This window comes from Pagrus pagrus (genome assembly GCF_965226575.1).
Source record: "Pagrus pagrus genome assembly, contig: HAP1_SCAFFOLD_42, whole genome shotgun sequence".
NCBI lineage: Eukaryota > Metazoa > Chordata > Actinopteri > Spariformes > Sparidae > Pagrus > Pagrus pagrus.
The window spans coordinates 295,001-312,290 of NW_028175421.1; the positions used below are offsets into that span (position 1 = coordinate 295,001).

Below are 17,290 nucleotides of genomic sequence, written 5' to 3' on the forward strand. Positions count from 1 at the left end.
GTCATTTCATGGCAGCACTACAGCCATGCATGAGCACCTGAAACGTAAGCACCCTGGAGCTGTGGTGGCATGTACGCCAGAAGGGTAAATTCACGAGTTGAACCGATAAAAGTTATTTGTCTTCGTTATCAGTGACTTACAGCCGTAGCCTATCTGTTTTGTAGTGGTTTGTAGCATATCGTCGCTGTCAAGCAGAAGCCTCCTATCTTCAATATATGGTATTAAATTTACGTGTCACTGTACAGTGGGTACTAGTTTCATTTGGAGGATTTCACGCATGAGTCACGGGAGAGTCACACAGATTTTTTTTTTGGAGGAGTAATTGTGTTTTCACCAGAAGCTGCAATGTGCCCAAACAACCGCCAGGTGGCATCTGTGAGCAGCAGGACGCCTCCATAAGACAGCAGCACGGGGCAGTGAGCACAAATGGGGAATGCAATATAATAATAATACAGCATGGGCGAGCGGTCTTAATAAGCTATAAATGCAGTGCATGCCCAAGCCCTTCAATAAAAATAATTGAAAATATTAATCTGGCAGTGTGTTCAATTATACAATACCTTAGTTCTACTGTTTTGGTCTTAAATCCGTGCCTAATCTGTCCCGTTTTGCTTGCGAAAAGCTGGAAAGCTGACAGCTTGTTTCGCGCGTGCGCACTGTGACACAGAGTAGTACAGTTACTGCTAGAGGCTGTGTTTACTGTAGGTGAGCATTTTGAATGGCAAAAAAGCTGTCAGTGAAGCAGCTTATCTGCCAACGCGCATGCGCAAAACTGACTTGTTTGAATTGTTCAGCGGGAAACTGTCAGTGGTTCATTTCATCGCGTAGCCCGGTCAAAATGAGTGAAAATATTAATTCTATTCAGTCTTTGCGTTCAGTGCCGTTTTCGCGGAGAACTTTTGAGGAAAAGAAAACTATAATTTCAAGTGGACGGCCTACTCCTGAAGTAAATATCACAAAAACTGGCCGACCCCCCCTCCCGTCAAACGATCCGGTCTGACAGTGACATATTGCCTGTTCATTCATGAAAACCATCTCGAAACACTCTGTCAAACAAGTATCAGATCTGTCAATCTGCGGCGCTACTAGCCTAGTTCGCTCATTTTAAAAACACACCGGCAGCAGCGCCTACTGATCTGAGACGTGTCACGTGAGTTACTGTAAATGCTGTGTGGAAAACCAGCTGTGGTCTGTGATTGAGGTGCAGAAGGGTGAGTTTGGAGCTGACGAGAGGATCGCGCTGACGACCGTTTCATTACATTTTTCTCATTGAAAAACTATACAACTGGCATTTAGATTATGTTCTGCACAAAAAAATAAGTGAAATAATAACAATTCGGTTTTAGCAATCAACCGCTTATAGTGATCAAATGTACTCTGGACCAACGTGATCACTATAAGCGGTTTCCACTGTAGTAGTTAAAAACCATATTATATTTTTTATTAATAAATAAATACCCCCCTTACGGGCGCGCATGGTATTGACACTTCAGCATGACCACAGTAAAAGGTCACCGCTCGCCACTGTAATACAGTATAGTTTTTCAATGAGACAAATGTAACGACGGCAGCTACAGTATACGTCTCACTCTCTTTTTTCGGTCCTCAGTCTCGTCAGCTCGAAACACACCCGTCTGTATTTTTAAAATGAGCGAACTACTGTACAGTAGTGCCGCAGATTTCTCATTCCCCACCTTGTTTGATTGAGTGTGTTGCTGGATGATTTCTCATGAAGGAACGGGCAATAGCCTGTGTCACTTTTTTTAATTTCAAGTCAAGCGGGGAGGGGGGGATCCTTGTACCTGGGTTACTGTTACCAAGGATACGGAAATAAAAGTAGCGAAGCTCCGGACAGAGTTGCGGTGATTGTATCCACTTTATGATAGGCTACTGTAGATTATGAAAACACATGAGTCTATCACAACAAGGGATTTTCCAGATCAAATCCGTTGGATTATCCATACGAGAGGTAGACTGCCGGTTCTCACGGCCCGGACTTCTGCCAATAGTTTTTTTTTTTTTTTGGAGGGTGTGTGTGTGCCGAGCGGACCCCTTTAGAGAGACACGCGTCTGTATGGGACAGGCTTTTATTTAATTTAGAACAAACCTTATGCTCAGCAAAAATTTCTTAGGTCGCCGGATCTGAACCCGATCGAGTTAGTCTGGGCTTCAATGAAACGCTACATTCGCTGTGAGGCCAAACCCAAAAACAGAGATGAACTGATCTCCGCAATAGAGTCATTTTGGAAATATAAGCTCACCAAAGAGGCCTGCAACAAATACATAGATCACTTGGACAAAGTCATTGAACAGGTCATAGCATTAAAGGGAGGACCGACTGGCATGTGACTGCATGGCAGACGGCGAAAAATGCCCAGGGCCGAAGGATCTCCTGCTGAAAGACTGATGCGCACACTACGCAGATCTGAGGACACACTCTGCTTTAAATTACCTACTGTATATCATACTGCACTGTTCTGTATACCTGTCGATTTTTTAAATAAAAATGTTTTATTTGAAGCACGTAGGCTACCATGTATATATCTTATATTTTTGGGAAGTCTGAATTCCAGTCACTACACATCTTATGAACGTGATGTAAAGTAATAACTTTATTTTTTTATATATATTTTTTTTAAATGCAGCCTCTAAAACTAGAATGAAAAATATTTTCCTATGTTCCATCTTCTCGGCTCTATTGAAAGTAATGAGCTTAATAGACATATTAGCGCCTCCATTTATCTCTGACCAATAGGTGTGCTTGTAATAATTGCTGTGACGACAGCTGGACACAATGTAACACATTAGCATCCTCCATTTATCTCTGACTGTTGGAGCCATTTTGTATATTACACATAAGGTGATAAATAATTTAGATTTGTTGGATTTATTCTGATTTTGTATATTTGAGGCTATAAGAGTGCCTATTAGTTAATAACAACTGCGCTCTTCTTATTGGCTGAGATGTGCGTACCGTGATGCGTGCGTACTTTGGTTCAGTGATGATTATGGAGGCGAGGAGAGCACACTAGTTTTTGACCGTGCTAATGATTATTGCCTGATTTTGGATTGCTACAGTTTTATTTTTTGTTGTAACTTGAATAAAGGTTTCAATAAACCCACGTGAGAAAGAACTGTGGAGTTTTTGTGGCCTAAGACACGCGTCAACTACATGCTCACGCTCCATAATTTTAGTGTGTGTTTAAAAAGTAAAAAGAGATGGAGTCACACTTACACTGACCAATGGGTGTGTTTGTGGATACTTCACTCAAGTACATTGTCAGACAAAAGTCCTGCCCCCCACAGTACTTCACACAGCTGTTTGCTTTGAACAGAAAAACCGGTTCCTACAGTAGCTCTCCTCACACTTTTCAGTTCATAAGTGAAGAAATTTCGTCGTGTTTCATGTAATAAATTTCACATGTAAGGGGAGCTGAACATACAGCCTCCATTCAGAACTCCAAGACACATGTGCCAGATGCACAGAGGCATGCGTAAAACACAGATTGAGACCACTTCATGATGTTTAGTTATTTTTTTTAGTTCATTTTCGTTTCTTTTGGATTTTTGTGCGTATTACTGAGCTGTTTTGGTCCATGTTTGTAAGCCTTTTTTCCCCTGGATTATATTTTCTAAAGTTGCAACAATATAGTAATATAATATATATTGTTTTCGTTTCATTTCGTTAAGTATAAATCAATCAATCCATTTTCTTTGAAACTATGAGATTGTAGAGCACCTAAAAACCAAAGCACCAGTTCACTGTAGCGATTTTCATACACACACCCAGTCTCGCTTTCAATAAAACACACTCGCATTCTATTACAATCGGTGAAATATATGAAAACACAATTTAAAAAATGACAGTTGTTGCTCTAGTTTTTTGTTTGGGTAAGCTTCATATTTAAAAGCGCAATGTTCAGCTGTCAGAAATTAAAAGCAGCCTCCTCTTGTTATATTTGCAGCAACACTGTTGCTTCAGGCTGTGATCAGCTTTTTTGTATCGCTCATAGCCTACTTTCCATTAAAACAACCTGCTGCTCTTGGCTGAAATCAGCCCGTTGTGGCTCCATTCTACGATTAAAGTAGTATCAACAAAGTCACTGTTAACAAAATTAACATCTAATCTGTCCCTTCAAATTGTGTGTTTGGAGCAGCTGCAGACAGATGTGCATTAATGCTCCGCTCGTGAGTCCAGCTGCATCGGGTCCAGGCTGCTGGCACGACCGAAGCAGCTTAGAGACTGTTTAAACGAGCGATCGTGGGCTATAAGTGGATTGTTACATTCACGAGAACTTGCAGAAAATAGATATGAGACAATTTGCTAAAACTTGGAGCCAGACCCGGCCAGGCTACAGGAGAGATCAAAAATATGGAGGGGGACAGGACCCCCATGAGAACCACTGATCCTGTTGAACGTAACCACTGTGAAACAATAAAAAACAACATTGATCTGATTTACCGGCGTAGCGCTCCCTCTCTCCATTCACTCTCTAGCTCTCTCGACCACAGCTGCAAATTAAGTAGCCTATGGCCTATGAACAGCGCCACTCTCCATTGCAGCTATGTTGTGGTCAAATGTGGAATTATCCCCAAATCTTTTGAGCTGCATTTCAGTATGATGCTTCCACCTAGTGGCTACAATGTGACCTACAATTTCACGCAACGCGTGAATCACGCTTTCCGTGAGGGAAACCTCTATTTGAAACTAGTACCAACTGTAGGTAGTAAGCTACAAACCTACGAGCAAATAGAACGGAAATGGACATATTCATCCAATAGTGTGCAACCAAAAAGTGATTTATTAAAATTCAAAGTTATTAAAAATGCAACAGATCTCGAATGACAACAACAACTGCGGTTGTTGTGAACCCAAGCTCTGCCGTGCATCATAACATGACAAGAGGCCGGCTGGAGATAAGCTCTTTGAATACATTCATTGGTTAATAATGTATACAGACGTGAAGGGTGGCCAGTAAAATCGATTATAAAAAAATAGTCGAAAAAAGTCAAATTTGCAAATAAGAGGTTTTTGTCTGACAGCAACAATATCAGTAATAATTCATGTGTAGGATATTAAATCAGTACAAAACAGTAATAATATAAATTGGATAAGACACTGAATAGTAAACCTCCACTTAATGCAATGATTTATAACAATAATAATTCATTTGTAAGATATGTAATCAATTAAAAACTGTAATAATTACTATCAGGCATGACAACGTGATGATGCATAGATTTCAGCTTCTTAAATGATACACAATTCTGTTTTGTTCTCTCTTTTAGTAGTTCCAGTGCCAAGAAAAGGCGTGTAGATGACTTTGTTGTCAGAAGAGGCACATGAACCCCTCCAATGGCTCAAGTCTTGACAGAAAGCATCGTCAACATGATAGTCAATGACATCAAATCAAATCAAATTTTATTTGTATAGCCCAAATTCACAAATCACAGTTGCCTCAGAGGGCTTTACAATCTGTACAGAGACGACACCCTCTGTCCTTCGACCCTCGATTCGAGTGAGGAAAAACTTGCCCCAAAAAAAAGGCCCTTTTAACAGGGAAAAAAAAAATGCGGAAGAAACCTCAGGGAGAGCCACAGAGGAGGGATCCCTCTCCCAGGACGGACAGACGTGCAATAGATGTCGCATGTACAGAGCAGATCAACGAGATCACAATGTATTCAATTATAAGCGATGGTTGACAGGAGTGAAAGTACATTAAGATGTATTACAGCAATAATAATGAAATGCACATGGAAATGTGATTACTAGTGATAACAGTAGTAGTGATTAATGGTAAGGATGGTATGTAGTAATGCATTACAATAATAGTAGTGGAACGTATGTAACAGAGATGTGACTAATATTAGAGACAGTAGTGGTGGGTGTCAGGCAGGGTCATGGCAGTAGGCGCATCCACGATCAGGCAGGGCCATAGCAGTAGGCGCATCCACGATCAGGCAGGGCCATAGCAGTGGGCGCATCCACGATCCACGACCCGGGCGCGGCCAGGATCCATGGGAGCCTGTAGGACTAGAAAGCACAAGGACTCCGGGGAAGAAGTAAGTCAGTGACATGCAGAGATGGGGCATGTATACAGGCATAATGTATACAGATGGAGAGGAGAGGAGAGGGGAGGAGAGAGAAGCTCAGTGTGTCATTGTCCCCCAGACTAGGCCTATAGCAGCATAACTAAGAGCTGGTCCAAGACAGGCCTGGGCCTGTCCTGGCCCAGCCCTAACTATAAGCTCTTATCGAAGAGGAAGGTCTTAAGTCTATTCTTAAAGGTAGAGAGGGTGTCCGCCTCCCGGACCAAAACAGGAAGATGGTTCCACAGAAGAGGAGCTTGATAACTGAAGGCTCTGGCTCCCATTCTACTTTTGGAGACTTTAAGAACTACAAGTAATCCTGCGTTCTGGGAGCGTAATGCTCTAGTTGGGTGATAGGGTAGTATGAGCTCCTGGAGATATGATGGTGCCTGACCATTAACAGCTTTGTAAGTGAGGAGAAGGATTTTAAACTCTATTCTTGATTTTACAGGGAGCCAGTGCAGAGAGGCCAATACAGGAGTAATATGATCTCTTTTCTTAGTTCCTGTCAGTACACGTGCTGCAGCATTCTGGACCAGCTGGAGACTCTTTAGAGACTTGTTAGGGCAGCCTGATAATAGAGAATTACAATAGTCCAGCCTGGACGTAACAAATGCATGGACTAGCTTTTCTGCGTCTTTTTGAGACAGGATGGGCCTGATTTTTGCAATGTTACATAGATGAAAAAATGCAGACCTTGAAATTTGTTTTATGTGGGAGTTGAAGGACATATCTTGATCAAAGATAACTCCCAGATTCCTGACGGTGGTGCTGGAGGCCAAGTTAATGCCATCCAAACTCGCTATATCATTAGATAATGCATCTCTAAGGTGTTTAGGACCAAGTACTATAACTTCGGTTTTATCTGAGTTTAACAGCAGAAAATTGCAGGTCATCCAGGTCTTAATGTCCTTGAGACATGCATGGAGGTTAGTAAGCTGATTAGTTTCATTTGGCTTTATTGATAGGTATAACTGTGTATCATCTGCATAACAATGAAAGTTTATGGAGTGTTTCCGAATTATATTTCCTAGAGGGAGCGTATATAAGGTGAATAGTATGGGTCCAAGCACGGAGCCTTGAGGAACACCATGACTAACCTTGGTATACAGGGATGACTCATCATTAACATGTACAAACTGAAATCGATCCGATAAATAGGACATAAACCAGTTTAATGCGGGTCCTTTAATGCCAATTAAGTGTTCCAGTCTCTGTAGTAGAATGTGATGATCAATGGTATCAAATGCAGCACTAAGATCTAGTAAGACCAGGACAGAGACAAGTCATTCGTCAGAAGCGATGAGGAGGTCATTTGTAACTTTCACCAGTGCCGTCTCTGTGCTATGATGTGCTCTAAAACCTGATTGAAAATCCTCATATAAACTATTTTTATGAAGAAAGTCACATAGCTGGTTGGCGACCGCTTTCTCAAGGATCTTGGAGAGGAAAGGGAGGTTGGATATAGGTCTATAGTTGGCTAAAGCTTCTGGGTCAAGATTAGGCTTTTTAAGGAGCGGTCTAATTACAGCTAGTTTAAAGGATTGTGGTACGTATCCTGTTAATAGAGACAGGTTGATCATTTCTAGTAGAGATGTGCTAATTAAAGGTAAAGTTTCTTTCAGCAACCTAGTTGGGATGGGGTCTAGGAGACAAGTTGTTGGTCTAGATGAAGAAACCATCGAAGTTAGTTGGTGGAGGTCGATGGGAGAGAAGCAGTCTAAATATAAGTCAGAATTTACAACTGTTTCTGAGGTTCCTGTGTTTAAAGATACAATAGTGCCAGTTGAGGGCAAGCGATGATGGATTTTGTCTCTAATAGTTAAAATTTTATCATTAAAGAAGCTCATGAAGTCATTACTACTGAGCGTTGTAGGAATACATGGTTCAGTAGAGCTGTGACTTTCTGTCAGCCTGGCTACAGTGCTGAAAAGAAACCTGGTGTTGATTTTGTTTTCCTCTATTAATGACGAGTAATAGCTTGCTCTGGCATTGCGGAGGGCCTTCCTATATATTTTAAGGCTATCTTTCCAGGCTAAGCGGGATTCTTCCAAGTTGGTGGAACGCCATTTCCTTTCAAATTTCCGTGATGTTTGCTTCAATTTGCGGGTATCCGAGTTATACCAGGGTGCTAACCTCCTGTGCTTTATAGGTTTCCTTTTCAGGGGGGCAATAGAGTCCAGTGTTGTTCGCAATGAGCCTGCAGTGCTATCAACAAGATGATCGATTTGTGAGGAACTGAGGTTAGCGGAGGAGTCCTCTATTATATTAAGACATGGCATTGAATTTAGTGCCAGCGGTATAATTTCCTTAAATTTAGCTACAGCACTATCAGATAGACATCTAGTGAAGGAGTTTTTGCCTAATGGTGTGTAGTCCAGTAATAGAACTTCAAAAGTTATTAAGTGATGGTCTGATAAAAGAGGATTCTGTGGAGAAACTGTTAGATTTTCAATCTCGATACCATAAGCTAGAACAAGGTCAAGGGTGTGGTCAAAACAGTGAGTTGGTTTATGTACACACTGAGAGAAGCCAATGGAGTCTAATAATGAGATAAATGCAGTACTAAGGCTATCATTAACGGCATCCACATGAATATTAAAATCACCTACAATAATTACTTTATCTGATTTGAGGACTATACTTGATAAAAACTCAGAGAATTCAGATAAAAACTCTGAGTAAGGACCAGGTGCTCGATACACTACAACAAATAGAACTGGCTGTAAAGTTTTCCACGTTGGATGTGAAAGACTCAGAACAAGGCTTTCAAATGAGTTATAATTTAATTTAGGTTTAGGAATGATTGACAGACTTAAGTCATAAATAGCTGCAACACCACCTCCTCGGCCGGAGCCTCGAGGAATGTGAGTATTAATATGACTGGGTGGAGTGGATTCATTCAGGCTGACATATTCTTCAGGATGCAGCCAAGTTTCAGTAAGACAGAATAAATCAATATTACAGTCTGAAATTAAGTCATTTACTAGTACAGCTTTCGATGACAGGGATCTGATATTTAGGAGTCCGCATTTAATTCTCTTGTCTTGTTTTGAGATTGCAGAGTTGCTGTTAATTTTTATTAGATTTTCATGCACAACTCCTCTTCTGTGGACTTTTGATTTGATTAATTTAATTAATTTAGGTGGTCGGGGGGCAGACACAGTCTCAATGGAGCAACTGATCTAATGGAAGCTCAGAGAAGCGTGTAAGACTGCAGCTCTGCCTCCTGGTCTCAACTCTGGGTTGTCAGGCTGGTTGTTGGCTAATGAAATGGGTTAAATTTCTAGAGATGAGAGCCGCTCCGTCCAAAGTGGGATGGATGCCGTCTCTCCTAATGAGACCAGGTTTTCCCCAGAAAGTCCGCCAATTATCAACAAAGCCCACATCGTTTGCTGGACACCACCTTGACAGCCAGCGGTTGAATGATGACATGCGGCTGAACATGTCATCACTGGTTAGGTTTGGCAGGGGCCCGGAGAAAACTACGGAGTCCGACATTGTTTTGGCATAGCTACACACCGACTCAACATTAATCTATCTTATAGACGTCCTTAAATCAACTAAGAGCAAGATTGCCCTGACAGCTGATGCCTGGACCAGTATTGCCACAGAGGCATATTTTGGCATCACTTGTCACTTTAAGTGATGACTGGGAACTCACTAGCTTCTGCCTCACCACCATGCCACTGGAAGAACGACACACTGGAGTTAACATTGCTGCATGGATTGAGTATGCCATGGCAAGGTTTGAGGTCCCTGCTAGCAAGATTGTGGCTGTTGTCCATGACAATGGCTCCAATGTTGACACAGTGCTGGCTGCAAACATTTTGAAAGAAAAGCATGGGTGGAATTCAGTCCGCTGTGCAGGCCACACTTGGCCACAATAGGTGATCGGTCATGCTCTGAAACATCCTCAGATCACTAAAACACTAGGAGCAGCGAGGTGTCTTGTAGAGCACTTCAAAAGAAGTGAACTAGCCTCAAGCAAGCTGAAGACCAAATAGAAACAAATGGGAATCCCAGAGAAGAAATTTATCCAAGATGTCTCTACTAGGTGGAATAGCACCTTTTACATGGTGACTCGTCTGCTAGAACAGAGATGGCCGCTGACTGCAACATTGTCTAACCCAAACAGTAACACAGAAAGGGAAACAGCATCTCGACCTGAAACCAGACCAGTCGGCCTTGCTTGAGAAACTGGCAAAAGCTCTTCAGGCCTTTGAAAGTGCCACTGTCTACCTGAGTGGTGAAACCTATGCTACCGCCTCTGCCCTGCCTCCTCTGGTCAGAGGGCTTCAGAAGTCCACTCAGACCACCTATGATACAGCTTCTGTTTCTGGCATTCCAGGCAGCTGCTTCACAGGAGACAACTGCACGCTGGTCCAGAGAAGTCACTGTCAAAGATGACAACACAAACACACAGATCATTGCAGCTGCACTGGACCCGCGTTTTCAGAAACTGAACACTGAACCTGGTGTCAGAAATTTCAAAGTAAAGTCCAATCTCTTGCCTTACAGTCCATGCAAGAAGAAACTGCAAAGAGGCAGTGTGCCAGTGAGAATGAGGAAGCCATTAACCCACCCAACCCATTCCTATCATTAAGGAAGCTCCTCCCCCTTCCAAGATGGCAGCATGTCCTTTGTCTCTGTCATGTGTCTGTCTGTTTTAGTGTTTTTAGTGGGTTTTTTTAAGGATTTTTACCTAAGGTTTTTGCGCTGATGAATGGCCAACTCTCAAAGGTCTGTGGATTGTTCATGTTGTCTGCTTTGGAAGGCTGCTCTGCCCTGTACGCTCTGGCCTGCTTGTTCTGCTTGTGGACTGGTTTGCTAGCCGAGGCTTGTTCTGAGCTTTTTGGAACTGTGAGGTGTGTTTGACTTTCTGCCTGGAGCTGCTGTGGCGGGGCCTGAGATTGGTCCTAAATTACAGCAGCATACAGCAGCTCTTCATACACTGCTTTGGGGCCTGGGATCCACCTCACCCATCCTGCACTGCCTCTGAGGCCTGTTCCATCCACCCTGCTCTGCAGCCTGAGGCCTTTCCATCCACCCTGCTCTGCAGCCTGAGGCCTTTCCATCCACCCTGCTCTGCAGCCTGAAGCCTTTCCATCCACCCTGCTCTGCAGCCTGAGGCCTTTCCATCCACCCTGCTCTGCAGCCTGAGGCCTTTCCATCCACCCTGCTCTGCAGCCTGAAGCCTTTCCATCCACCCTGCTCTGCAGCCTGAGGCCTTTCCATCCACCCTGCTCTGCAGCCTGAGGCCTGCTTCATCACCCTGCTCTGCAGCCTGAGGCCTTCCCATCCACCCTGCTCTGCAGCCTGAGGCCTGCTTCATCACCCTGCTCTGCAGCCTGAGGCCTGCTTCATCACCCTGCTCTGCAGCCTGAGGCCTGCTTCATCACCCTGCTCTGCAGCCTGAAGCCTGCTTCATCACCCTGCTCTGCAGCCTGAGGCCTTTCCATCCACCCTGCTTTGCAGCCTGAGGCCTGCTTCATCACCCTGCTCTGCAGCCTGAGGCCTGCTTCATCACCCTGCTCTGCAGCCTGAGGCCTGCTTCATCACCCTGCTCTGCAGCCTGAAGCCTGCTTCATCACCCTGCTGTGCAGCCTGAGGCCTTTCCATCCACCCTGCTTTGCAGCCTGAGGCCTGCTTCATTCATCCTGCTTTGCAGCCTGCGGCCTGTTCCATCCACCCTGCTCTGCGATACACCGCCTCCTGCACGCCGTTTTCTCTCCTGGGACTGAACTCTGTGCAGGTACTATGCATTCTCTCTTCATGGTCCTCATCACTACTGTGACTCTTTTTGACTTTGGGTTAACCACCTACCATGGGGAGTGCACATCAGCTATTGTGCTTTCTCCCCCAATTATTCCAAACCCTGAAACTAATAACTTCAGTGAACGAAGTGAACAGGTGCTGACCCATTCTTATATGGATCCTTTTATCTTTTCACAATGGTTATGTCTTGTTTGCACCTCTGTCTTAGAATCAAACTTTTTATTGTCCGATAAGTCTCTTGTCTTGTTGCATGCTAGACTACACTCCAAAACAGAAACACCTAGCAACCTTGAAATTACTAGGAAAAGATTTCTGTTGTTTATTTTACTCTTGATTTCTGGTATCCAGCCCAATCCTGGTCCTGGTACCGCTATTTGTAACACACCTGCTGAATTTAAGGATAGGACCGGGCTAGGTTTAATCCATCTGAATATTCGTAGTCTGTCATCAAAGATTGATATGCTGCACATCTGGGCAAAATCAACTGATGCAGATGTCATTGTTCTGTCTGAAACATGGCTTAGTAAATCTTATTCTGATAAAGCCATCTCCATCAAAGGGTATAATGTATTTAGGGCCGACCGTCCCAAGAAAGGGGGCGGGGTTGCAATTTATTGTAAATCAAAATTTAATGTAAATGTCCTGCAGTCTAAATCAATCAGTAAACAGTTTGAGTTCTTAGCCATAAATCTTGAAATTTCTAATGGATTTTTCATTACTGTTGTGGGCTGCTATAGACCCCCATCAGCTACTGCTGAAGCGCTAACTTCTCTGAATCAGCTATTAGCTGACCTGAACTATAATGAAATAATATTAACTGGTGATCTCAATTGGGATTGGCTAAATTCTAAATCCGATGCCTTCAAAGATTCCTGTGTTTCATTAAATCTTACACAGCTCATTGAAAGCCCCACACACCCCAATTTGAAGTGTCCAGAGAAATCATCTTTAATTGACTTGTTTTTGACTAATGCTCCACATAAGTATTCTATGTCAGGTGTCTTTGCAAACGATATAAGTGACCACTGTGTGATTGCTGCAGTCAGAAATGCCAAAATCCCAAAATCCAAACCTCGTATTATAATAAAACGTAATATGAAGACCTTTGTTGAGCAGGGGTTCTTCCATGATTTATATAATTTTAACTGGGACCGTATTGAATTAATTGATGATGTAGAGACTGCATGGCAATTTTTCTCTGAGGGTTTCTCTTCCCTGCTTGATAAGCATGCTCCTTTCAGAAAATATAAGGTCAAGGGGAGGGATAATCCCTGGTTCACGTCTGACTTAGCCGACCTACTGCATAACAGAAATCTTGCTTGGGCTAAGGCCAGAAAGACTCAGTCTGAGGCAGATAAACTTATATTTAGGCAACTCAGAAATCGTTTTACCTTTCTTATCAAAAAAGCAAAGTCCAATTTTTATCTGTCTGCAATAACGAAAAATTTGAATGACCCGAAAAAATTTTGGAAAGTGATCAAATCTATCTCAGCCACTGACAATACTAGCGAACTCCCATCCTGTATTGTTAATGATGCTATTACTGTAACTGACAGGGCTACTATTCTTGATTGTTTTAATAATCATTTTTCTGCCTCTGGTTCCCTATTCTCTAGGTCTTTTTCCACGATTGTCATGCCTGCCCTTGATCTTATGTCTTCTGCCCTAGATGTTGGTAACATGTCCCTAGGCCATATCTCTGCTGGTCAACCTTCCTTTGTTTTTAGGTTGTTTTCAGTGGATGAGGTCCGTAGAGCTCTTTTCTCTCTCGACATTTCTAAATCTGCAGGCCCAGACCACTTGGAACCATATTTTTTAAAGCTAGCTGCTGATTTTATTGCCAAACCTCTCCAATATCTTTTTAATCTCTCTATCACTACGAATTGTATTCCTGAAATTTGGAAAGTTGCTTATGTCCTTCCCCTTTTGAAAGGAGGGGACCCTACTTGTTTAAATAATTATAGACCTATCTCCAAGTTGTCCATCTTGTCGAAGGTCCTTGAAGGTCTAGTAAATGACCAGTTGAAGGATTTCCTTCATACTTACAACATTCTCTCCCCATATCAATCCGGCTTCAGGAAACAACACAGCACAACTACAGCCACCCTAAAACTCACCAACGATATAATAGAATGGCTGGATCATAAAAAATTTTGTACAGCTCTCTTTGTTGACCTTTCTAAGGCCTTCGACACGGTTGATCATTCTATTCTGAAGCGACGACTGCTTGACATAGGTTTATCTGAGCAGGCCGTTGGTTGGTTTGATAATTATTTGTCTGATAGAAAACAACGTGTTCATTTTGAAGGCAGCTCATCCACACTGCTAAATGTTTCTACTGGTGTGCCTCAGGGCTCAGTTCTGGGTCCGATTTTGTTTGTTATTTATGTAAATACATTGGGTAGAAACATCCCAAATGCCAAATTTCATTTTTATGCTGATGACACGGTTATATACTGTTGTGGCTCCACTCTTGCCGAGGCTCTTGGCAACCTACAGACTGCTTTTAACCTTGTGGAAAGTCAACTCATTGAATTAAGACTCGTCTTAAATGCTGCCAAAACTAAGCTGATGATATTTTCCAATGGCAGGGAAGTACCTGTGTCTCCTCCCAGCATTTTGTCATTACAAGGGTGTGAGATTGAACTTCTGTCCTGTTACAAGTATCTCGGCATTTTAATCGATGATCGGCTTTCTTTTAAACCACATGTAGAAAACCTGGTAAAAAAATTAAGACTGAAACTGGGATTCTTCTTCCGTCACAGATCTTGTTTTTCTTTCTCTACCAGGAAAAAGTTGGTTGCTGCCACTTTCCTCCCTGTGCTTGATTATGGCGACCTCTTATATATGTATGCCCCTGCAAATTGTCTGCGTTCTCTGGACACCGTGTATCATGGTGCCTTAAGGTTTGTCACTGGATGTAAAGCCCTCACTCACCACTGCACTTTATATGCCCGAGTTGAGTGGCCATCTCTGGCAGCACGCCGCCTTATACATTGGCATATTTTTATTTATAAAGCCATCTTGGGTCTTCTCCCCCAATATTTATGTAATTATGTCTCTAAATCTCAAAGCAATTACCGCTTGCGTTCTAACGAGTTTTATGTATTAAATGTGCCCAAAGTTAACTCTGAATTTGGTAAGCACTGCTTTAAGTACGCTGCACCTGCTGCTTGGAACGCACTGCAGAGAACACTAAAGTTAAAGGGGCTCATCAACCTTGGGTCTTTGAAAACTCGTGTGAGAGAAATTGGAGCAGCTTCATACCGCACTTGTTCTTGTTTTAATGTGAATCTGGAGCTTTAGTCCTGTTGCTTCTATTTGTAATGTATTTTATCTCTGTTGCTGTGTGATTTTTGTGTGTCTTGTAATTGTTGCAACTTTTCTATGCTGCTGTCTTGGCCAGGCTTCCCTTGAAAAAGAGACCATTGTGTCTCAACGGGACCGACCTGGTTAAATAAAGGCAAATAAATAAATAAATTACATGTGCTAAGAGAACTTCAAATGGGTCTCTTGATTCACTGTTTGGATGTGACTCCTCAACAGATACTGACAGTGAGACTGCTGAACAGGATGCTCACAACCAAGCTATCACCAACGAGGCAAGATTTATGTGTTTAAATAAGAACAGTTCTTATTAATTAACATTTAACATCAACTGTAACATGCCATACTTTTTCACAAGCCTAATTTTCATCTGTTGTCCCATTGCAGGTACTGATGTACTTTAATCCCCTATCTTGGTGGAAGTCAAATGAAGCAAAATATCCAAGTCTTGCATCATTAGCCTGGTCATTCTTGTGCATTCCTGCCACTTCTACTCCTTCTGAGCGACTGTTCTCAGCTGCTGGGAACATAACCTCCAAGAAGAGAGCCAGCCTCACACCTGAGTATGTTGATATGCTCACATTCCTGCATTGCAATTTGAAGAATTTGTGAATTATACAGTCATTTGTACTGGATTTTTTTTAATTTTATTTACATTTACTAGTTTTATTTGAAATTTTGGACTTGGCAGCACTATTTCAAAAAGGTATAGTTATAGTATAGTAAAGTTATTTGTACATTATGTTTTTGTTATCACAACTTGCACTTTAATGTATTATTTTGTCAATTTATGTTTCATTAAAATAACAATTTAAAAATGCAGTTGTTTCAAAATATTATGTTTTCAAATACATGTTTCATGGGTTTTTAATTTGCTCTGAGAATATGAGGTAAAGTCGAAAATAATTGTGACTAATCGAAAAAATAATCGTTAGATTAGTCGACAACCAAAATAATCGTTAGTTGCAGCCCTAGTGTTGGCCTTGTATGGCTATTTCCTGGGTTAAAATCCCAGGTGGCGTTGTTGACGACACACACTACACATACACACGCTCACACAAACACACACTCAGACCCGCTCTCGCCACAGTGGCATTAGCATTAGCATCTAGCTGCTCAGGTGATGGCTGGGGCCTGTCGCAGCCTGTTTTAGAAGCATCATTTCTCCCTCGGCCTGCCATCATAGAGTGTCCGCAAGTAAAAAAATAAGTTTACCTATAGTAAAAGGCTGCAGTATTAAGGCTTAAAGCTGGCAGAAAAAATACAAAAGTGTAATATAAAAGTGTAAAAAAAAAAAATATCATTCCAGCGGAGCCTCTGTGAAACGTGTCTTACATCTTCCTCGTTCCACCAGGGGTCCCCCCCACTGTTGAAATTTAACCGCCGCTGCTAAGGAGAGGAGAGGAGGAGAGGGGAGAGTGCATAGAGGGCTGTGTTTTACCTCAGACATTTATTCTATTAATTATTTTGCATTATGGACGTTTCTGAAGGGGCTATGCCCATAATGAGTCTTAGTGTGATCAGCACTCTACAGAAAATATCAGTTGAACAGGCGGTGCTTCAATCTGGTCCAGGACACGTGCTTACACAGTGCTAAAAGAATGTGGTCACGTGTGGCCAAGACCACCACTGACTGCGGTCTGAGTCATAAAATCCTAAGGCATTCACACCTGTACTTGGAGCTGTCCACTTATGAACAGGCGCTCACAACAAATAATACCAGGCCTGACCAGCTTGTTTGTTTTAGTGCTGCATCACTAGACTAACAAGAAGCTTCTTTCCACAGGCTGTGAGACTCGATTCATCCTCAGCACTCCACCATGAAAAATAGTTTCCATTTTATGACTAATCTAACCAGATAACAGAAATTCTGACCCGATGACCGGCATTAAGAATGATTACAATAACGTAAAGGTAGGATTTTGTAATATTTTGTTTAGGACAGCAACCGATGGTTATTTTCATGCTGGTTGTTTTCTCCATTAATCCTTTGATCGGTAAAAATATTGAGAACTGTGGTCACAGTAAGCCAGAGGCCCAAGTGACACCTTCACAATGTCCAGTCCAAACCTGAACATTATAAATACAATGAAAT

The 17,290-nt window shown here is 42.3% G+C and overlaps 1 protein-coding gene across 8 annotated transcripts in view; it reads right to left on the reverse strand.

The window, feature by feature from the left end:
• The window catches only part of LOC311253764 (uncharacterized protein), a 50,625-nt gene that overhangs the window by 4,628 nt on the left and 28,707 nt on the right, over positions 1 to 17,290 (reverse strand). For 5 of the 8 annotated variants that reach the window (XR_014621875.1, XR_014621876.1, XR_014621877.1 and 2 more), the window contains one exon: positions 8,384 to 10,487. The exons of 1 other annotated variant lie outside the window; for it this stretch is intronic. The gene's annotated coding sequence lies outside the window, so the exon portion shown is untranslated. Of the gene's footprint in view, positions 1 to 8,382; positions 10,488 to 17,290 lie in introns of those variants that run through there. 2 more of the 8 variants (XM_084384237.1, XM_084384238.1) reach the window with 2 other exon arrangements.